The following is a 24,030-nucleotide window of genomic DNA, read 5'->3' as shown; positions in this document are numbered from 1 at the left end:
GGGAGGCCGACATCTGTTTTCAAATGTGGCTCCTGTATTTCTGCAGAAAGAGACCTTGAGCAAACAGTAGCACTGATAAAATGGCTACAAATTGTATCATAGGGGGATGAATTTTTTCATAACTCCAGGGGCTAAGAAACTTCATCTTAAACTAGAAATGCATCTGTAATGCTCTAAATTTTAAATCACAAGAAGTACTGACATTTTTTAATGACCCTTTTGTACATAAAATATAAAACTATATAAAGCTGAACTCCATAGTAACCTTTTTTGTTGAATGAATGGTAAATAATTTGAATATTAGCTTTACAATCTCTGGGTAATCAGCGCAATCTCTGTAGGGTATTTAGTGTTGATCTTTTGGCTCACAAAGCCTGTGAGGAAGCAAAAGGAGGATCTGGCTGTGCTTCCTGGAATTCCAGTCCTCACTGAGGCTGAATTTCTGCAGGTTCTGAAGGTGTTGTGGTGGTTTGACCTTGGCTGGCTGTGGGAGGCCCCTCAGCCACACTCCTGCTCCTCACTCAGCTCAGACTGAGAAAATCAAATGGAAAAGCTCGTGGGTGGAGATAAATGCAGAGAGATCACTGACAAATTACTGTCACAGACAAAACAGACTCGAGGAAAACTGTTTTGATTTAAATTGTCAGTTAAAGTAAATTTGCATGGTGAGAAAAAACAGCCCCATACCAGTTAATGTGAAGAAAATTAGCTTTAACTCAGCCCCAGAGTAATTTGCAAGAGAGATGCAAGAGTGATATGGATTGGCTTCTGGAGCTATGAAGAAGAAAAGCTTGATGTCTGTCCACAAGCAGTGAACGATTGCCATAGTCCAAGCTGAGGATGAACGCAAAGTAAAAACCCAAACAAACAAAAAAAACCCGGAAAAACTGCACGTCAGCACATTATAGAAATAATGCGTGAAGAAGATGTGGGGGGGAAATGCATTTAAATGCAGGTAACACTTGCAGATCACATAATAATTTACATGTGGGAATGGTATTGGTGTCTGTAGGATCCTGACCTTGCTGAAGAGGGAGAGAGGGGTTTAAATGAAGTGGGGTGAGAACACGGCACAAGAAAAGTGAGATAGAACACGGTATGAAGACAAATGACACACTACATGCGCAGGACCACGGCAGGTGGCTGAGGGGTGAAAAAAGGAGGAGGTAGAAGGACTCTCAAAGGGGGCAGAGAGTCTTATGACAGCCTTTTCCTTCATAATTCTTAAAAATGGCCAAATTATTGCAAGCCTCTGGATTCCTGAGGTTTTCTAGGCAGCAAAAACTTTATTTCTATAGAATAAATTATGCTCTGCCTTTTGTGACAGGTGTATAAAAAAGATAACAGCCTACTTCTGCTACAAGTCTTTCAGTTAGAAGAAGTGGTGGAGAACTGCCCTGGGATCTGAAATTGCCAGTTCAGCTAATGAACCGTGTAGGTGTTCAGGTTGGTTCCGTGTGACTTGTGTAGGAGAGGGTGTCTTTTTAGCTGTTGCATTTTTTAATTAGAAAATTTCACTAATGAGCACGTTAAAAGGGCATTTAAGTCAAGAATCAAGTTGCGAAATGCCAGCATCAGAGTGTGCCACTGGCATATTTAATGGGGCAGGTCACAGAGTCAGTCTCTGCTTTAGCTGGTGGTTGACTCATTAATAGATTGAAGAAAAGTGAGTTTTCAGATTTTTCTTTTTTTTAAAGTCTCATGCGCTACTTTAGAATGACGACCATCAAAACTTTAGCCAAAATATTGCCATTTTCTGGCTTTGTGTCTGCCCCAATCCTGAGGGCATTTCTTACCGCCCTCTGCTTTCTGCAGAACCTGCAGAACTCCGTGGCTTCCCCTTGCTAGGCACTGCCTTTTCTTTACCACTGCCCAGATAATCTTGCCTCTGCTTGAATTCTAAAAAGGAAGAAAACAAAACTCTAATTAGAATGAAACAGATTAAAAGAACCAAGAAACTCAAGACCGGAATTTTAAGATAGACAGTAAATAGTATCATGGTCTGGATTGAATTTCCCAATTTAAACGAGGTGTGCTGTAACCCAAGGGATCAGTTTAGAGACTTGGGGAAGGTGAGTAAAGGCTTTTCTGAGTCATGCTTCCTGGCCTTATTTTGTGGGATATTTTGCTTATTTGCATCACTTAATTTTGTCAGTTTCTTGTGGCAGAAAAAGAATTCCCACCCCCAGCAGCGTAGGGCTCCTCCTTTTACTTTTGTTTCAGTCACTCCAGGACAGAGCCAGCCTGCTGCCTCTAGTTCCTACTGCTCTCTGCATAGTAGACTCTATTTTCTTTTATGTCTGATCCTACACTGCAGAACTTCAAAAGCTGAATCACAGGTTTATCTTGATCTTCTTCGTAGTGACTACCCTGCTGTAAAACTATTTTTTACAGCATTTTTCAAACATCTTTTCCAGCACGTACATAAACTTGGCTCTGATGCTCCTGAAGTAACTATAATCTTTTTTTGCTATTGATCTCTTGTATAGTGAAAAATGGTTTGGGGTGAGTTATTTTGAGGGGTTGTTTTTGGTTTGTTGTTTTGGTTTTTTTTTCTGAAACAGATCAGATGAACTCAAATGCAATCAAAATCTTGTCTTCCCATAGGTCAAAGGATTTTTGTGCATCAAGTATTAAGACTTATACCTTATTTCAGTGCCCTGAGGCAAACTTCAGTGGAATAATTTCTATCACAAAATCTGGATCCAGCTCTAGTAATGGTGTATTCCCTGCTTTTTCAAGTTTATCACCCTGGGCTATGTTTGCTTGTTTGTTTTTTATCAAGCCATGTATTCTAATGCCCTAGGCAAAAAGTAGGTAAGCACTTTGAAAAGGATTTAAAATGCAAGATGTATAAAATGATATTATCACTGAACCATGAAAAAACAATATTTTCCAAATTATACCCATATTAATATAGAGATTTTTTTTGTTTTGTTTCATTCTTTGATTGTCATCAGAAGAATCTGTCATTTATGAGGTTTTTTCAGGGAGTATTAGGAATGCAACAAATACCATCCAAGTATCAGCAAACATCCTTAGCTATCTTTTAGTCATTGCAGTTAATCATGGTATTGACAGTATCTGTGTTGCATGTGAGACAGCTTCAATGAGCAAAAAGAATGTAATCCACATTTTCATTTTTCAGACCAATAATGCAGTGCTGTTCTGTGGAGACATTGTCATAAAACTTTAATTTCTGATATGATATTAGAGGGGTGAGTTACATTTCTAAACTATAGCAGTCTGGTAATCATTTGTCTCAAAGAAAATAATACCTCTAGCTTAACGGGAAGAAAGTGTGTCTTACCAAAGCAAAAGCAGCAAGGAAATGAGAAATGAATCCTTATCTTCACTATCTCAGCTGGAATTGTTGCCATTGGGAATGTCTAAAGGTACAGATCTGCGAACAGCACGTATGCTGTGCCTTCTGGCCTCATTTCTACTACTGCATGTATCCCCATTTAATGGAGGATCTGGGAGATGTTTTGTGTCCTCCTCTCTTTGAAAATGATCCTGACTTTCTTTTCCTTTTCTTCATGCCTAGAGGTGAGCAGGGGTAAATGCAGCAAGATCCTGTGACTCTTTTGCTTTACACAGCCTGGGGAATGTTATGCACAGGGCAGCAGTTGCATTTCTGGCTTCTTCTGGAGACCTGTTCATTATGTTGCCTGTTTCCTCTTGAGTGCAGCCCCAGTTTCCTCTGGCTCCAGTTCTTCTGCTCCATAGGCTCTGATTCTTCCTCTCCTAGCACTTGAGTACAATCATCTGCATAGCAAGAATTCAAAATGCATGTTCTGCAGAGTACATAGGTGAGTGTGCTGGTTAAGCTCTGCCTTGAAGTCCTCCCTTCACATCCCACCTGCTTTTCAGAGCAAGTCTGGGAGAAGGGATAGTGGATCCTCCCTAGTTACAGCTGCCTTCTGCCCAGATCCAAAGGCTCTGAGGGCTGAGGTGAGATGATGCTGAGGCAGCTTTCAAAATCCTGCAGGTTCTTATGGAGCAGGGGCTGCTCAGCCTCTTCCCAGCACAGTGCGGGGAGCACCCTGTGTTCTCTCAGGAGGCCCTCTGGATCACCATCACCTGCAGAACAGCTCAGGTGACAGTGGGAATGTACATGTGAGCACCTCTCCCTTTCCTTGCAATCCCCCCAAAGAGTTTCAGTGACTCACAACTGGGGGTCACTCGTTTTACACTTCCAATCTTACACCTAGGAGTTTCAGCTCTTTTGTTGTGAGTTTCATCTTCCAGACAAGCTGTTTGCCTGCAAAGCAGGTCCAAAAAGTGCTTTTGGCTCGTTTCCATTGCAGACCTTTATAGAAGTGGCTGAGTGCTGGAGGGTGGCAGTCACCTTGCAACTTTCTGTGGCTCCATGTGTAGTCCCTTCAGCTCTACCCACTTTGGAATTGATATATTTCCTTGTTGTGACCTTTGGGGTTCAGCTCTTTTGATGAAAAGGAATGTAACAATCAGGACTGCATGCAGCATTTTCTTCACCATTCAAAACTCCTCAAGCCCAATTTAATACTTAATATGTTGGACAATTTCATCTTCTCATACAATATATTTTTTATGTAGCTTTTGTTTTATTATTTATTGTTATTGAGAAGGCAGCAAATAGGTCCCTTCCATTTTGATCTGTGCAGATTAATTCTTAGAACTGCAAAGGTTTCAGCCTTTGAATGGTGCCACAGTATGGGATTGAGATGTAAGGTTTAATGGCACGCACATGCCATGCTTTGCAGGGTCACAGCCAAGGCCTGATTTCATCACAGCCTGACTGCAAGTAATTCCTTCCAGTCCCATTATTGGCTCTTTCCAAGGATGTACCCAGGAATTTATGAAAAAGCCATTTTAAATCATTTGATCCAGGTGAGCTGTGCTTGAAGCAGTTAGAGGAGCAGACTCACAAGGGGCTATTCTTACAATATATGAGTTTAACATAAGTTGGACACTTAGTCTTATCTACTGTTTTAGGCAGGAATTCTGACCTGGGAGGAAGAAAGGATTTCTGGTACTGCCCTTGGTTCTGCATCCCTTGGAAGTATCTGATGCACAGGCACAGATAATGTCCTTTGCAACTGGCCAATGCATTGTGCCTTTTCCACCACAACGAGCTGTATCCAGGTGGATAGCAATGCCAGTGGATTTACTGCTGCTCTCATTTGTTTGCTTGGAAGGAGCTGTGGAAAAGGCAGATTTGGCTCAGTGTGGCAACAGACGTGGACCAGCTGTCCTGTACGTAAGAACCCACTGATTTGGCTTTGAAGGGAAGATCTTGGGCAAAAAGAGGTGGGGAAGTGCCAGTTATGGCTCTGTGCATACAGGCCATGGAGAGGTGTGGAAGTTGTGGGAAGGGAGTGTTGCTAGGGAGCACTGAAGTCAGTCTGTCAATACATGACTGAAATGGTAGGTGGAGTGAGTTTCTAGTCCTCCTACAAAGAGATCACTTTAATTTTACACTTGTGAACTGCCTTCATGCTGTTTGCCCACAGTATGGCCCATAAAATGCCATCCAGACAGCAGCTGCGTGCATTGCTGCGTGTTCCTTCTCTGTGTCTGATGCCAAGCCTTCCAGGGGAAGGGAAGAGCAGAAACACTTCTCACCTGGACTGAAAACCAGGAAAAGACCAAGTGAGGGCCAAATGCACCAGCAGATAGCTGTTCCTGGAGCCTGCTCCCTGGAAGCTGAAACTCCCCATCCTCTGAGCAGGATAAATCTGTGCTGTGCACTCGGGCAGGTTCTCTCAGTGGCGGCTCTTTGCACTCTGCACTATGGAGTGAATTCAGCAGAGTGAAACTTCCGCTCCCCCAAAGTCTTCTCCCCTCTTTCCCTTAATCAAGGTGGCAAGGTGACTGTGCAAATTTCAGTGCTGTCTCTCTCAAAGTTTTACACAACATGAAAGCAGTAGGGTCAGTTTTCTTCCTGTATCAGACAGATTGTTTCAGAGTAGAGCATCTCTTTTGTCCAGCTTTTTTTTTGCCTGGACTATTTTCCTTCCAGCTGCAGAACTAGAAGGTAAATTTTTAAGTTCAGAATCTGCAGTTTTACTTACTTAGTGGCCTAAGTATTTACATTTTCACCAGAGGACAAACGATCAGACCAGTATAGGAAGGCCTCTTGTAAGATGTGTTGTCTTTTGGTGTGAAATGCTGCAGGTCAATCTTGAGGCAAAACATAGTGAAAATTAACTAACGGCTAATCAACTAAAAAGTTTAATTAACTTTTTAACTAATTAACATTTAACTCTTAATTTTTATAAAGTATTTCTTTTGCAACATCCAAATTAAGATGAAGCTATTCAATGATACACTGAGAACTGCTTTCTTAGAATAACTGATTAAGAAGGGAATCATAGTACTATGGATTTGTAAGCCATAATTCATGCAAGAACTATATTTATTTCTGCATATGAGTTGTATATACATAATTGTTTTTCCTACATCTTTTCTTTTCTTACAAAGATTCTTTATTTTCACAACAACAGAGTCTGTTGCATGATTGACAATTTCTGGAAAAGTTAAATATAAATGTTTCAAGTATAGGTGCATTGTTCTTCCTACCTTCATTGGGACCACCTCTTTGGATGTTCAAAAATAAGATGCAAACAGAGCTACAGAAAGATATCAAATGCAATCTGGGATAAATCACTCTATCATGTTATTTGTATTTAAAAATGAGTCTTTTATTTATAATAAGTAGAGCAAAACAGTGGACCCAAAGATCCTCTTTGTTCCCAAAAGCTATTTTCCACTGTCTGAATAATCTGCATCTTTCTTCTCTCTCCATGAACTCTTGAAATCCATTCAGACCTTTCAGAGAAAAAGCAACTTAAATATATAAATAGGAAAGACACATGTACACAAAAATTTAACATTGTACCCATGTAGTTTCCTGTAAAACTGCAGTCCTGGGAGTGCAGTTCAGTTCCTGTTTACATTCTAGTTTTTACATAGGAATTTCATTTATTGAAATGAAAATAAGCTATATCAGTCATACCAAATTGAAAATACAATCATGTATCTCAGTCTGTCAAGTGATGTTGGATCTCTAATCAGAAAGTAGTATGCAATAAACTTAAGTACATTTCTGCTGAGGTTTTCCTCATCAGTGCCTCTGATTTAATTTCTGTATTTGATTAAGAAGGACAATGATGGGGTGACTGATATCATTTTGGGAAAAATATTAAAGGGTGAATATTCTGAAGAGAAAAAAGCCCTTACTATCAAAGCTTTCATCTATCCTAGTCATTTAAAATGTTACTCGATATTCTGTCCTATCACTCTGCCTTAATCTAAATGTGCACCATTTCAGCTCTGTATGATTGCATTAAAGAAATGAGAGACCTGTGGAATTACTTTAAGATTTTTTGGGCCTGGGCTCTGCATTGTTCTCGTTTGTGCAGCTAGAGATGTCTGTGTGGGCATTTCCAACACTCAGGAGATAATTGAAGGGCTTGGTTTTCATTGACTCAATGCAATTCAAATCTCTTGCTTATTAACCTAAGTTTGCAAATTAAGAACTATGATTTTAGGGAGAACTATACGAAAAGAACATATTTCATACATGTCCATTTTCTATTAGTTTACACAAATACAGAAATCACTGGAGAGCAGAGAAACCTGGATAAGGTATTGATTCCAGAAGATCTAAGGTGTTTATAAATATTACCTGCCAGTATTTCAAAGGTGGGTAGTTTGCAGATGGACTAATGCAACCACGGCTGATTGATAATTTTCATTTTAGTTGTCATTGCAAACCTTGAACAAGATCAAGACTTTTAACTCTCAGAAAGGAAAGAACCTTGGTGCTTGAAATGGAAACCAACCCAAGCAAATCTCCCTACGTCTGCTGCTGAAGAGAGGCGTAGAAAGAACTCTCCTCAGAAGAGCTTTGTGAACTTTTCTTGCTACTCCGTGTCATTTATAAATGTTCGATTTCATCTCAATTACTGCACTCCCACCTATTTAGTGAACTTCTCTCTGCAGGAAATTACTCTGTCTTCCTTCTCCTCCAAATTGCTATTACCTTATTGCCAGGAGATAATCTGGTTTTTCTAATAATGTTCCATTCTAAGAAATATTGGAAAAAAATACATACACACATAAAAACAAACCTTGATTTTTTTTTTGTGTATAATTTTCTCTTGTGTAAACATAGGTAATTACCTGGCCATTCCACCAAGTGTGTTACAGACCTGCTCAAATATCCACAGGCTTCAGGATAAATATCTCCATTGGACTGAGTGGACAAAGAGAACAGAATCCTGATTATAAACCTGTTTTACTGCTGGAAATGAAGTTGTCAGCATGATGGAATCTCAGTTGACATAATTCAGAATATGGCTCTAGATTGAATTTTTGTTTGTTTAGGTTCATTTATTTTTTTGGTAAGAATATACATACTTCTGCTTAAGTCAGAGTTTTACTATGAAGGAATCTGGCTGGATTAATCATGCAATACTAATTTAGTATTTGCCAGCATCCATAATGTCACTATGATTTCACTGCACAGTGAAATAAATGAAATCTCTCAGATATCTTGGTTTTCATGGTTATTAAATGGTGAGGTTTTAAAATAAACTCTAATTTCAAAATTCATAGCTTTATGAAAAAATAATTGACAAATATGTATTGTGTACAGTAAGTTAAATGATTTTACAGTATTAAAAGGAGAGAACAAAGACTACTGCAGGAGGTGTGCTAAACAAATATTTAAAAGCACATTATGATGACTAGTAAGTAATACATAGTAGTATTAAATGTTTCAAAAACTCCTATGTGACCGGACTTAGGTGAAGTCTCAAAATATTAATCTAAAGAACACATCTGTATTTTTTTCATTGATTTAATAGTTCATAGAATTGTATAGCTTTTTACGAGTAATCATCGTCTCAGTTTTTCTTATCAGTGTAATTTCCAGGGCCTGCATGGTCTTTAGATGCAGATTGTTAGATTTTGTTCCTTGAGTCAGTGTTCTATGCTTTTTTTCTCCTACTGTTATTTTTTGCCACACTTCCAGATTTATGACGTCTGAAAGTTTGCTTCCAGATTCCGCACATCTGTGTAGGGTCCCACGTGTGTCTGTTTTCCTAAGGGTCTCCTGCACCTAACTTGATTTTTAATTTTGCAGTCTTAATCTTCTGTTTGTATTTAAGATCACAAATTAGGACTCCTACTACAGCAGTAATGTTTCTGGCTTCCTTAAAGCTGTAAAAAAAAAATTTCAGAGCTTATTTAGGGATGTATTTCCAGACTTAGAGATGAGGACAATGCCTGAGCTGCTTTGTATTGCCTGAAAGCAGCTCCAGTACTCTCTCCTTGATTTCAGACAGATGCACAGTCCCTTTCTTGGAGCTGCTTTTCCTTCTCACAGGTGAATGAAGCTTCCCCAGTGCAAAGACTTTGCTATCCTCAAACTGTCAGCTTCAGTTTTTTGAGACAAAGATAGCAAAAGTTAAAGTGAGAAGCTAAGAGAGAGCTCACTCACAAGACACGAAAGGTTATCTGACAATTACCAAAAAGCCATTCAGAAACATCTGTCGGTTGTGTGATAAAAGCAGCGTTTCTTAGAGCCATCTGTCTGCTTTCAGATTAGCTCTAGATTGTGGAAATAACCTGCCTTTGATTAAGGTGGTGGGGTTATTTTTCCCTCATTACACCTGTGACTAAAATTACAGATGTGTTTAATGTAATATATTATGATTGTGAAAGGGAAATATTTTTATCTAAGAGTAAAAATAATGGAGTAGATGAAAGGATCATTTCAGTGGTGAAACAAGAACTATGAAAATATAACTAGGAATTTTATAGGATTTCCTTGCTGCTTTTTGAACAGTCTAGCAGTCTATTGAATTTCAAGTTGATATTCAGTCTTTGCAAATAATTTTTCCAGGAATGTTTGTAACAGACTAATTTCAAAATTTTCTGCAGTTTTATTGTAGTTGACATTAAGAACACATGAGACTATTTAAGTTGATTTCTGTTTTTGATCCAAATTCAGTGTCCTCCTGAAGATTATGCTCCTAACAGTGTTTCATAGAATACATTCTGTCATCTGTTATTTATCTGGTTTCTTTAGCATGATAGATATTCTTCCTTCCGTTTCTGACAACCTTCATCGTTTCACTTCTTGGCAGTGTGACATTCTCAAACAGCAATCTAATGCCTACAGAGTTTCATGTTGACACAAACAAAAAGAGAGACAGACTTCCACCTCAATGAAAAGGTGATGGGTAAATATATGTGTAGCTGTCAGTGGGGGAAGTGTTGTGGTTCTGAGTAGATTTTTTTTTTTCTTCTTCTGTGCAGCCCTTTTTTTCCTACTTCAGTTCAAGAGTGTGTCACCGAGCCAGAGCTGATCTCTAAGTAGGTGCCTCTCAGCACTGATTTTACTCTTCAGACTCACAGTTCATTACTCTAACAGCCACACCACAGCATTTTGCATACCCTTTCCATGCTATTTCCAAGCAAACATCTCCCACTTCCAGGCCCATCTGCGCTTGATCCTAGCCAAGAAAGCTGCTTTTGCATGTTAAATTGTCCTGCCTGGAGGCACTGACCAGAGTGTGGCTCCCTTGCCCACCTTGCATCTGAAGTCAAAACTGTGCTTGATATCCTTCCATGCCTTTGACAAAGAAAGGCTGTTCACAGATATTAAGTTATTGCAAACAGTAACTGAACCATTTGCCTTTTTATTTACTGCAATTTTCCACTTATGGTAGGTTGCTTTCATGTGTATGAATGAATGTTATTGAATGGTGAATGAATGTTATGAATGAATGTTGCTGAAATGTTATGAAATGAACTAAAATTATTTTGTATGATCAATGGACTAAAAGGTGCACTTTTAAAAAGATTCTGTTTTTTCACTCATTTGAATTTTCATAATTCTCTCCTGCAGGCAACTTCTTAGGAGATTTTTGCTATTGCTACTAGATTGTGTGGGTATTGAGGTAAAATGAGGTATTGTGGAAGGAATGACTATTTTATCAAGCTCTGAATGTAGAATTAATATGAAAAGATTTCTGGCTCCAGAAGCTTAATATGTATTAATAAACCAAAGAGTGAAAAGAAAAAGCTGGAAGGTTCCTATTGTTTGGTCTTTAATTAACTTGCTGAAGATCATAAAAATCTTGTAGCTGGCTGAAAATAACAGTCTTGCTTCCCACTTCAGAACCAGTACATAACCATAACATTTTTAACCTTTGCTCCAACAGAGATTTTAATTTATAATAATGTTGTCAATTAGAAAAGAAAAAAAGTACTGTTTTCTAAAAGCTGGGGTAAAATTTGCGTGGGATGATAATAGCTGGATTCAGAAAATTAAACTACTTAATTGAAGATATTTTGAGAGATACTCATTGCCATTGAGAAATTTAAGAAGGTTAGCTTTGTTTCTTTAATAGCTCTGGAGAATTAATGTAGGATTTTTTTTCCTTCTTCCTTTCCTACAAAGAAATGAATTTGCAGAAAGAGTCTTTGGAACCATCTGGCTTAATCAATTTTAAAGTCCTCCCATAAGGAAGCTTTACGTGGCTTTTCTTGTTTTAAAGGAATTCAATAGGAAGAAAATAATATATTTGTTACTGGGGGGAGACTGTGTGGCAGATTCCGTAAGGGTTTCTGTGTAGTGGATTCCCTGTCCAGCACAAGATGTCAGAAGATCTGAGTTGTCTAAGCTGAGGAGGGCTCTGAAGATCTGTTTATTTTCAATTTTTGTACAGAAAACATCAAAATGATGTTTTTATAACCACAGTACTTTAGCTGAAGCTGTTCTAGGCCCAGACCTTTTAGGCCTACATAGACGTAGGCCTAGAATCAAGATGCTTTTGCAGGGAAAGAGTTAAGGATAAATTAATTCCATCTACATTACTCCCAGAACAAGCCGAATCATCAAATCTCAGGTGTTCCCATTTGGAATGGTTTCTTCCCAGCAAATGCAACCTGAGCCACAGAGAGAGGAGGAAGACGGAATCCCTGTGGAAATGCGTACTCAGAAAATCACTAATATCAGCATATGAGCTGGGTACAGAGAGAGACAGCTCTTAGATTTAATAATAATGCAACACTCGTAATTTGAATTTTGTGTTCTGGATGTTGTTGATGGCTGCATTAGCAGTTTGCCAATGTCCTTCATTTGACTCTGACCTGAGAGAGTTTTTGCCTTTTTTCCCCATGGAGGGAAAGGGATTTACTCGGCTGAGACCCATATTTCGCTGCTGCTCTGCAGCTTCATCCAGAAAAGCTCATTCCTGGCTTTTCACCCCCTCAGGGCTGGCTGCCTGGGGAAGTCCTTCAGATAGGAATTGTGATCTCTGGTTGAATTACAGCTCCTGCTAACAGTTTGCTCACAGATCAGCTCTGCTTCTCCGGAGCCCTAAAATACCCATAAGCTTTGTTCAGGACTTTGGGCTCACTTTTTAAGGACATCTATAATAATAGAAAAAAAGGTGTTATCAGGAGCTAATGCGTGGTTACAGCTGAGATGGAAATCCCTCTCAGTAGTCAGAAATCAGTATTGTGCTTAAATTTGCCTGCTTGTGCGTGGAAAACCTTTGATGACAAGATTTCTGTATTTTAACTCCTTGATGTAATTTTTAATATCAAGGTAAAATTACTTTTCACAGTACAGAGTTTACATCTGCATTTTGTAACGTATTTTTCCTGGATGAGATATCAGAGAAAACAAAAATCAATATTAAAAAAGGTAACATTGCTTTCTTTCCAAATTGGGGTGCTAAGCTTTACTCTCATGGAGGCAGACACCTGCTTAAACTACATTTGATTTTGTCCCCTTTAAGTTCAGAGCAGCAGAACCAGAAATATTATTTCATCCCATACCAGCAACTAAAGGTGTTTGAGCTCTTGAAATGTCTTTGTTTTAAAATGATGTTTAGACTGCTGGAGCTCTAGTAAATTGTACTTTTTAAAAGTCTTTCCTTCCATGTTTTCTTTAGACTTTGAAAAATATTGTTAGAATCAATATATTCTAATTTAAACAATTCCTGCATTTGCGTAAGTTTACAAAAGAGCAAAATGTAAAGCCCCTGTTAGCTCAGAGTAAAGTCAACGTGCTGATAAAAATGCATAAATGTTGAGTTGATGAAAAATAATTTGCCACTGATATAACAAGAACGAAATTGTCTTTATTGCTGCAGTAAGTTTTGTTCAATAACCTGTCCACCTGATCTTTGCAATGAAATCTAAAAATATTAATGATTGGCCATAGATTTCATTGCCCTTGATCCCTGTACCTGTGTGACAAAAATATTTCACACCAGCCCTGGTCAACATGAAATGGAACCACAGCTGAATCTCTTCAAACTTTTGGAAAACACTTTTTTAAAACAACTGCTTCAAACAATTGCAATCCTTGACAAGCACTAAAAAAATAAAAGAAAGGAAAGTCATGTGAGCAGAGGCCATAATGGAATTTATTCTGCTCTCAAACAATTCAGACATCCAGCAGAATATTTTAATCTCTTCACAGAAATAATATATTATGAAATGATTTTGGGTATATATAATAAAGTAGTATGCTAAGCATTTTAATATAATTTAAATAAATTTGATCAGAGCAAAACATATTTTATGTATCTTGAATAGAAACAGGTATTTAATTTTCTGCAATTGGAAAAGAATGTTTTGAATCTTCTTCCTTATTATTGGAAAGAATTCTTCCCTGTTTAAAAGCCAAATTTGAAGTTAAGATATTTCGGAGCTGCACAGGAGGGGACTTACTGTATGGGGGTCTGACAATGACTACTTTTTACTGATAAAGGGCTTAAATGTGTCATACTTAGAATAATTCTTCTCTCTATCCTTTTCCTTTTTTTGGTGTTTCTTTTTTTCTTTTTTTCCCCAATTATTGACTGTCATGTAGATTAAGATGTAGCCATGGGTAGATTCTGCATTATGAAGGTGAGGAACTGGAGGGGAAGAGCTCTGAAAGTATGGCACAGATCTGATATGCAGAGTCAGGAATTTCTCTAGATTCTCTCTTAAAATTGGTGGTAATGATATCTTCATTGATTGTTTTGGGTTTTTTTTCATTTGAACATCAGCATTTGGCTATTATGTGAGGAACGAGACAACTCTTAGAAAAATTAAAGTAATTTATTAAAACAGAAAGATTGAAAAATTACAAAAATCAGAAAAATATTAAATTTTGGGATCCTAGTGGCTCAAAAGGGTATTCCCGGGAACGCAGGGATTAGAGATCTTTTGGCTTTTACAGCACTGGACCTCCGGTGGAAAACTTGCAGTGCTGGGCTGACTTTCAGCTAATCCGAAAGTCAGAGAAAAATTACTGAAAGCTCATAAATAGGAGTAAGGCTTAAGTGCCCAGCACTGGCACCCACCACAGCTAAATCTGCAGTGCTCTGCCCCTGCTCTGAGGCTGACTCACTATTTTCTAGTGCCCTTGCTCCGCCCCAGTCCGCCCACGGACCACCCATGGCACACCCCTTTGGTCCTAAGTGATTGGTGCTTTCCTTTTGACAGATTATCTCTGTCTACCAATAGCTCGTCGTTGTCAGGGGGGTAGTAGCAGCTGGAGTAAGAGTGGTAACATGCCCTTATTAAGATTCAGGTTGCCATAGAGCTTACTTACAGACCAACGGCTAAAGGTCTAAAACTGGCTGTTGGCTGTTAGAAACTGGAGTTTGGAGCTGGTTCTGAGCAAAGTAGAAACCCTTAAAATAAATATTAAAATACATCCAACACATCTTAAAACATTTGCAAAAGTATACAGAGAATGAGAAAAACAACTCTTTTTAAAGTTGGAAGGGGAATTTTAACTGGAACACTTTTAACTAGGGGATTTTAACTGGAACTGGTGCAGATAAACTGCTTTGAACAAGTGAAAACACTAATAACAGAACTTGATATATGTACCTGGACTGATGGGTGAACATTAACACTCAAAGTTGTGTAACCCAAAATTAACTAATTAAAACACTTAATATGCAAAGACCAAGCTAATCAGGGAGTTCATGTATGACATATTATAAATACAATGAAGACATTACCTCGCTTCACATAGCACTGAAAAACTTGTTCCACTTTTGACTGAACTTAATTCCTACCTGTGACCAAAAAGGGAAAGGCTTTATCTGCCAATCAGCTACTCCTGCAATACAAACACAAACATATTTAATTAATTCCTTTTAAATTGCATTTCTCATGTCACTTTTAGGACAAAAACCAGGAAAAAGACTTTATGTGACCAAATCTGGAACTCAGAAAGAATAAATTCCTGCCTGAGTATTGTTTAGGTCATTATTAACTCAGTAATTGCAATGTAATTTACTTAAATCATTATTACAATGTGATACTGATCTATCAAAGAGTATTCTGTGGCTATTAAACAGAATTTTTTTAACCATGAGCATGGATTACTTTAGATTAATGTCCACAGCTGATCATAGGTCACCAGTTATGTCCCCAGAGAATATTTCCTGACTGCTACTCAAGGTGCTCCTTCTTTTTGACCTCTCTGTGTGTGAGACAGAGAGAGAAGGCAAAAATCATATTTATAAGGTTCTACAATATACTCTGAAAAGTGACCAGCTCTGACTTTGGCAAACCAAGGGAGGAAATCCATTTATCCACCTGTTTTTTTTTGTGAAGTGTGGATTACTCTTTTATGTGCTGTAATACCTAACATTCATTTTAACTGCTCCATCCATGCATTTGGCTTTCTGTAGTTTGAAGAAGGGGTTTTTTTTCAGCTTCTGAGGATAAAAACCACCTGTGTTCTTCAAATATTTCATCCCTTGTAAGCCTTACATTTAATTTAGCAAGCCCAAGACAGTTTCTAAATGAATGCTGCGTACTAAGACCAATTATGATCTTTCAATAAATAAGTTCTACCTGCTTTTATAATTTTTTCTTACATTTTCTTTTTTTTTCTTTTGAAAAATGTGCTTTCCATCCAGTAACAGCATGCAGAAAAAAAAACCCTGACTCCTGTGTATGGAAATATTTCATTCATGATCCATGCATACCCCTTGTATTGCCTGAAAAATACAGTTTTTAAGTAGGGCTTGGGAGAAATGAGTAATTTACTTTGTTTTATTAATCCTGAATTTCATTTTTTACTGTCTAAAGGAATACGTGCTCTAAATATCAACTTGTATGTTACCCTGTTTTGAAGGGCTTACTTGAGAGTAAGAATATGTCTTTAAATACTTTATTTAATCAAGGGGAAAGTCTGGAAATTAAAAGTGTGTTTCCAGTGGGTTTGTAGAAATTGAGTAGATGCTTATTTGATGCGTGGTGTGTATCCATATGCCAGAACTTGCAGTGTAACAGAAATAGGCAAGAAATGGGCCAGAAAGAGTCTAGAAATAAGCAAGAAATAGGGCAGAAATAGACAAGAAATAGGTCAGACACTCCTTTATCCAGGCACTCACTGTATGGTTGCCTCTATTTACCATCGGTGGTGCAGCTGAAAGGGCCATTGCTGGTCCACTCACTCAGTTCCCTTTTTAATTCTTGGGTTTTTTGATCGTACAAGTGCACATCAGCTCTACGTGGTGACAGCTGGCATTTCCTAGGTGTGGATGGCCTTCTGAGCAACTAAGTAATTGCAAATTATGAATCCTGGCATAGCATGGAGTAAACAGCTAATTTTGACCAGCAATCTGTAATTTTACTTTCCTTAGATTGCTTCCACACGACCTCTTTAGCTGTAATGAGAATTACATTTATGTGCAGGAGAGAGGGCTGACAATTCAAACAGTCAAAGCATAATAGTCCCGTGAAGCTGTGAGGATTCATTCCTGACAATCCAAGTGGGAGCATTAGAGGAATCTCTGGAGGAAGGATTGCCTTAATGGCTGTAAATGCGCTGTGAGTGTGTTAGTAAATCACATGTGGAATTCCCTCCTGACTCGCTTCCCCATCGCTCTCTCACTCTCCTTCTTTGCAAGGCAGTGGCAAATCCTTCATTGTGGAAAATTTAGTATTTCATCCTGCTGGAACAGTTTGCCTGTTTGTCTTCCCTACACGCATAATTGCCCAGCATGTGTGAAGGCTGCTACTGCATTGCTTATGTGTGTTCCTTGATTTATTAACCTTTACAACAACAAAAAAATCCCACTTAAAAGCACTGCTAATGTCAAGATGTAAAAATTCAGCACAAACAACGTTCACTTCTGGGTTTGTGTGCTCATAATGGTCTAAGATAATCTGTACAAGTGCTACTACTCTGGCAGACAGGTAGTTTTGGATGTGATCTACCTACTTTATTTTTGATGTGACAAGGGCTAATGGCATCCCTTGTCCCATCTTTTACAGTTCTGCCTGTGCTATTTGGTTTTTCTTCCTCAAATTATTAGCATGACCAGGAAGTTGGAAATACTGAAACGGCCAGAGCAGGTAGAATGCTGTGCTTTGCTAAATGAGGATTTAGTGGAAAGTGTCATTAGGTATGTAATCAAAAGGAGCCTTCTTCATTGCTTTCTGGGAACAAAGTGTGCATTTTAAATATTTGTTCGCTCTATGATTATGTCAAGCTGGATGAGTCTGGGAGCAACCTGGTTTAGTGGAAGAGCTCAAAAATGTGCACATTTTAAAAGTCATGGGGTCACTTTCTTCAGAAGAAAGGAGAAGGCCGCGAGTTTGGGCAGGAGAAGGATAATTCTGGTGTTCCTTACAGAAAGGCCAGAGGGTCTGGCTTCCAGGATGATCATAGATGATATCCCAGAAGAAAACTCATGTTTTTTCCTTAAATATTTTTTTGAAACTGTGCTAACAGAACCACAGCACAGTTGCTTGCAGAAAGGTGCAGCTCTTTAGGAGTAGATCTCCTGGACTCTCCAGTAAGCCTTGGGCCTACTGATGCAACTCCAGGAATGAGGAACTATATGGGAATGTTCATGACAGTTGTTCAAGATCAATGTCCGCTGGAGATTATTCAAAAGCCAATGGTAGTCACGTCACACACCTCTGAAAGTCCCTGACACACAAGGATGAGTACTTATGTGCTTGGCCATGATAGTACTTGGTTCCCAAAGGTTTTATTTGGCTTTTTTTAGACCATACAATGTGTATAACTTCTTATTTAAAACATCAAGCATTCTGTGAACAGCAAAAGTAGCAAGGCTTTTTTTTTTTAACTATGATTCTTGTGTGCGTTTTTCTTTCTTTCTCCTCAAATTTTCCCTTGGTTGCTTCTCAGGACCCCTGCAACACAGGTTTGCATCCCTATATCCCAGAACCTGCTATACTTCCCACACTGTCCCATGTTGTGGTGGGGAAGTTCCCTGCAAGTGTCAGCTGTACAAACATCTGTGGCATCTCAATCCCTTTAAACCTCTGCTTTCTGTTGAAGTGAAAATCCATTAACAGGTTCACCTCCAGGGATGGGGCAACTTCTCCGGGCAAATTCTCTGGGCAACTTCTTCCAGTGCCTCACTACCCTCTGAGCAAAGTTTTTCTTCCTAACATTTAATCTAAATCTCTTGCGTTTTAGTTTAGAACCATTCTCCCTTGTCCTATCCCTCTCTGCCCACGTAAGAGCAAAACCTAAAGTTCACCATGTCATTTGGAAAGTGAATTTGGAGAAATTAAGGGCTGGTAATACATCATGCATTCATTTCTGTAGCAAATACGTATCCTGTAAGAGGATGCCAGGGAGGAAAGTGGAGCAACAAAAGTGAAAAATTGCCACTTGATGCAATGATTTGTCACCTGTTGACAGTTGTGCCTTTTGGCAGGAAAGTTCATTATGAATGATAAGTTGAGGGCTCAAAGCAGGACAGAGAAGCCTTTAAGATTTGTCCTTGAAGGCTGGTGATGTACAGCATGGTTTCTTTCTTTCTGTAGTGGAGGAGGTTAGTGCAGTCTAATGAGACTGTTAAACTATTTTAAGATATCTCCCATCAAAAGAAATACAGGAGGAAGGATGTTCATATTAAACCATATTGTCACAATACCGGCAAAGGGCAATGCCCTGTAAATATCTGTACAAATAAGAGGAGAGAGGTATTGGCAACTAATTAAAATCAGAGTACTGATATTGAAAGCCTAATTTTCATAAGGGTGACTTGAGAACAAGAAATTTATGTCAACTGGAATATTCATCATTCTAAAAGATCATAAGAAGAGTGCAGAGCAGACCAGGGTTCATGAAACCTTTCCTCCAGTAGAGACTTTTATAACATGCACTCAAGAATTTGCCTTTTCTGTTGTCATAACCGGTGGTTTCTGTTGCATCCAAATCCTTTGTTTCCACTGTATATTTTCAGTAGTAATTTTATAGGTGTAATGTAGAATAGACAACAGCAGGGAAAATTTGTTTTTTGCATGTTTTTTTCAGGTTCCCTGTGGTGATGAAAGTTGAAACTATGAGTATCTCCCTCCTTCCTGCTCCTATTCAAACAGATGAAGTGTTTGGTACACAGAATCAGCCATATTTTTTCCTACACCATTAAGTGTAAAAAAGTATTTGGCTTAAGGACTTCCAAGTAAACAACGATTTGACCCTTCATAGGCTTTTTCTTAGAAGAAATAAAATATTAAAGGATATGACAACCCTGTGGTTATCTTACTTAAGAGGGATTTTAACTCCAAGAGAAACAGGGAAGTCAGTGTGGGAATAACCCAGGGTGAGAATTCCTACTGCTGTATCTCACCTTTTTATTTAGCTCCTGTGTCACCAGTGGGTGCCACTTCTCCTGTTAACTTCCGCTGTCCTCGCCCAGGTCTGATATTCTGCTTCTGAGGGATAGCAATACTTTGGATGAGAGATCTTTTAAACTTCTATGTCCTGATCTATTTCCTGTTGTACTTCCTGTTGTGGGTTCTTCTCTGCTGAAGAAGACTACCCAATTAAAGTGTAATATTTTCTTTCCTGTGGGCATTAGACTCAGCTGTTTATGCCTGGTTATGAAATTCAGTGAAATTGTGTGATGATATTCCTCCTCCTCTTACAGAGTGTTGACAGGTTTCTCACATATTCTCTCTGAATGCTGGAACTACACAGAGATGGAGCAGATGGAGTTGCTCTGCCTTTAATCAGGAAATATATTTACTTAGGAGTCACATGCAATGTTTGTTTCTTAAATTTTTTTTAGAAGAAGGAAATTTTCTGTTATTTTTATGGTTCTTTCTAAGTGGAAGAAAGAGGAAATGATTGGAGAATAGCTGTTCAGAGGAGTATTTTGATGAGATCATTTGGTAGGAAGAAGTTAAAAGGCGAAGGAGAATATCCTGCAAGGTGGTTGACCCTCAGGTATAGTGAATACAGAGGGGGAGAAGGGGTTTACCTCTCCTGTGTCTGGCAGGCATGCAGGCAGCCTTTAGTCAGGCCATGTGATTATAATCACAGCATTTCAGCTTGGGTCTTTATCTCATCTTGAGATAACTGCTTCACTAATTGTTTTTCAGTAAGAAATATAATTGCTTCTGATAATGGCTTTTTTTTTTTTTTTTTTTGGCTTGCTGCTTGGATAAATAGAGATATTCTTGAATACAAAGCTTGGGTTTTATTCTCTAAGTATTCATTAATACAGAGAAGACCAGTTATTTACAGCATTTGATCTTTTGACCTTGTGACATCTTACTGCACCACTGTGACTGTATAAAATCAAAAGTCAATGACAGCAGCATCTTCTTTTGGTTGGAAAGCTTTTAATAATTGAGATACTCCTTTACCTCTGCTTCTCTATGATATGCTAATATCTTGTTTGTCTGATATTCATTATTGCTTTTTTATATTGATTTATGTAATTTTCATGTCATCACCTGTACAGTTATTTTTGATGGAACATTTTGATAAATTGTTAGAGAAGTGCTTGTATCTACTTCCCTATACTGATATGAAATTGTATTCTATACAGCACGTTATATACTGTACCACACATCCTAAATAGCTCAAGTTGGTACAGAAAAGACACCAGAATATAAGAACATAAAATGCAAATATCACAGTATCATTTAGGGTGGAAAAGACCTCTAAGACCATTGAAGCCAACTGTACACATAAGTTGACTAAATTAAAACTGAAAGTGATATATTTTTAAAAGTCAGTACATATTTTAGCTGATGTGCTCATGGGTATTTTCTAAGATGAAAAGGATTTGTCTCCTGAAGGAAGCCAGCAGAATCTAATGTCACAAGTCCCTTGGGATTTGTAGGACAGCAAGATCAGTTAAGCCATTGCACTTCCAGAGCTGTCCACCTTCCCCTCAATTTATAATTAAAGGAGTCTTCCAGCACCAAAATTACACATTACAGTTCCTGGGTTTCAGCCAAGTGATGTAGAACTGGGAGAATTGCTGAAAGTGGTTTCATTTCCTCCCTCAATTCCAGTATTAATCAGTCTTTGTAGAGGAGCAAGTCAAAACCCCATTCTCAAATAATATCCTCAGTCTGTCCAGCTTCAGTTGTCACTGGGCTGCCACAGACTGTTCACAACCATGGATTTCAGCTTTCCTGTCATCATGACACCTAGATTTGAAAGTGATCTCTCCTACAGTATTTCATGTCATTGTGGGAATCTTATTCCCTTCTGTTTCATGTGTTTAAAATCTTAAAACTTCTGGAGCTGGAATGGCCATTTAACTGTTATAATTTTTATTATTATTTTAATGGAAAGTCTATGAACTCTGAAACAGTGAAAGACACTTCCAGACACTTTCATGAAAATCTCTTATCTCTTCTGAGGTAAAAGGGACTAGAATGTCCTCATAATTACTCTTGTGGATATCTTTTTAATAGCCTTGGAGACACAAACAAATATTTAATTATTAGGAAAGGAGTGAATACAATGAAGAATAACATACTAATAACAAATTTAATAAATACATAGAATTCATTAATTGATAATTAATTTAAGAGATAAGCACAACTCAATTGATTTCCCTTCAAGCAAGGAGATCATGCAGGTGTTTACTTAGGAAGAGATATCCTGCTATATGAGTCTGTGTCAATAGGATTCCTCTTTTCCTTGGATCTAAACAAGTGTTGATTTAGTAGAGCTTCTTTGCTCCCCTTTTCCTACCAAGCATGCATTTTTCCTTCTCATGTCATTACAAAAAAATAACTTGGCATGTGTAGTGGGAGAGAGCCTTAGAATTGGCCTGTATAGCATGAGAAAAAGTCAAGGAAAGAAATCCTTTATCACTCTAGAAAGCAGAGATGAAATTAATGCAGAGCTGTTTTCTCATATTGCATCCACTGGTACTTTCTAACCTCGATAGATCTATTTCATTCAGCTGGAGATTAAGATCTCTTTTCCCTGATTCTAAACATTTTTAGAGAATAAGAAGGCTATTTTTTTATCAAGTGCTATTTATTCCATGATCTCTAACTTAATAATTTATTTTAAAGGAAACTGTCAAGCTTAATTTGGTCTCAACGATATAGCTGTAAAAACAGAGTTTTGTGAGGTCTTTGTGACTCACCCACCAGATTTATTTTGCGTGCTTTTAGAAAAACTGTTTTATTTGTGAGATGGAAAATTTCTTGCTTGAAATGGGATGTTTAAAGTGAGTGGTTTTCCTTGGATTTCTTTGAGAATAATTTTTCCTTTTAAAAAGTGAGTATTTCACAGTGACATTTGCAACCCACATGAGGTATTGTTGATAGCAGAGATGAGAAAAGGCACCTAAAGAAGGTAGATGTGTGGAAGAAGTGTAAGACTTCAGGGGTGCTTTACCCACTACACTCTGTTCTTCTTAAGCTTCCTTAAGTGAAAAAGAAATGTGACATTATTTGGGGGGGGGAAAGAGCACAAAAATCACAGAATTCTGATTGCTGTTTTTAAAATACAAGCTTAAAGATGACTGCCCTATTTTCATATTTTCACTCTATTTTATTTTTCAGGTAAAAAGTATCAAAATCTTACGGAAGAAAGCTGAAAAAAGTGTTAGCACCACTCCATCCTGGGATGAATTTGCTGCAGGGTGGGAAACAACTGTCATAAAGGTCTGTCAAGCTGGTTTGGTAAGTCCCAAGTTCATTCCATTTGTTTAAAAAAGGAGTAAAGGTCAGATGTGAGGAAGGGCTTGAAACAAACACACCAAAAAACCCAAGAAAATCAGAAAAAAAAAAAAAAAAAAAAAAAGTAAGCTTAGAGCATTTGTGGAATTACATCAAAACTGAAGTTTGGGGAGATTTTCGGGGTTGAAATGCTTTGCCAGCTGGCTTTGGGCTGTGGCTCAACAAAAAGGGGGTTTGGCTTTTATGTTCCTGGTGCCAAGTGACAGCAACTGCAACCATACAGCTCAAAAGGTTTGATCTGCAATGAGCTCCCTCTGCCAGCTCGGGTTTGTCCTAAAAACGCATCAGGTGATGTCTTGACTTCCCCCTGCGAGCTGTGGGTTGGCTGATGTCACATGCAGGGGATATTTTGGTGGAAAGTCTGTCACGGTCCCTGCCATTGTGGAGCTGGGTAAAATTTTTGCTGTTGGTGTCTGTTCTGTGCAAATCCAAGACCAATGATGGGGGAATCAGAGCTTTTAAGCACTCAGTGTTACAGCCTGACATGTGTCTGTGTAATGTACTGTAGACATGTAAATCAGAGTCATTAATTACCGTGGAGCACTTCAAAAGCCTGCCAGTTGTTAGTTTTTCCAAAGCAAAAATGTGCACACAAGGAAAATTCTCCGAGAAGGCATTTGTGAAGTGAAAAATCATAAAATCTCACTCGGCAAGCTACCAGCTGTGAGCTGTTTCAAGTATCAATTCAACATATCAATTATGTTAATGTATACACTGACTAATGATTTTTCCAGAGAATGCAGTGGAGCACTCAAATTTTTTTGTGGAGGATATTAAAAAAAAAAAAAAGTTAATATGTGCTTTGCCATATCAAATTATGTTATGGGAATAGCAGTTTGGCTGTATAGTTATTTTTGGGAAACTGTATTAGGTAACAAGGCTCTAAACATAAACTTAGTGGGTGAATTATGGCAATTATTATTCAGGGTGTGAATTAACCATTTTGGAAGAATCTAGGATCAGACTGAATTCTCAGTTTTCTTATGTTTTCTGTAGCTTTGTTCCCCAAAGAAATAA

General features: G+C 38.2%; 1 long non-coding RNA gene across 1 annotated transcript in view; it reads left to right on the top strand.

The window, feature by feature from the left end:
* Positions 1–24,030, top strand: part of LOC116437709 — a 183,535-nt gene that overhangs the window by 28,041 nt on the left and 131,464 nt on the right. The window contains exon 2 of the long non-coding RNA XR_004237427.1: positions 22,837–22,956. This is a non-coding gene — a long non-coding RNA (uncharacterized LOC116437709). The remainder of the gene's footprint in view (positions 1–22,836; positions 22,957–24,030) is intronic.

The sequence above is a fragment of the Corvus moneduloides genome, chromosome 2 (assembly GCF_009650955.1).
Source record: "Corvus moneduloides isolate bCorMon1 chromosome 2, bCorMon1.pri, whole genome shotgun sequence".
Taxonomy (NCBI): domain Eukaryota; kingdom Metazoa; phylum Chordata; class Aves; order Passeriformes; family Corvidae; genus Corvus; species Corvus moneduloides.
Note: the sequence above shows the minus strand (reverse complement) of the source record. Positions and strands in the feature narration are given on the sequence as shown.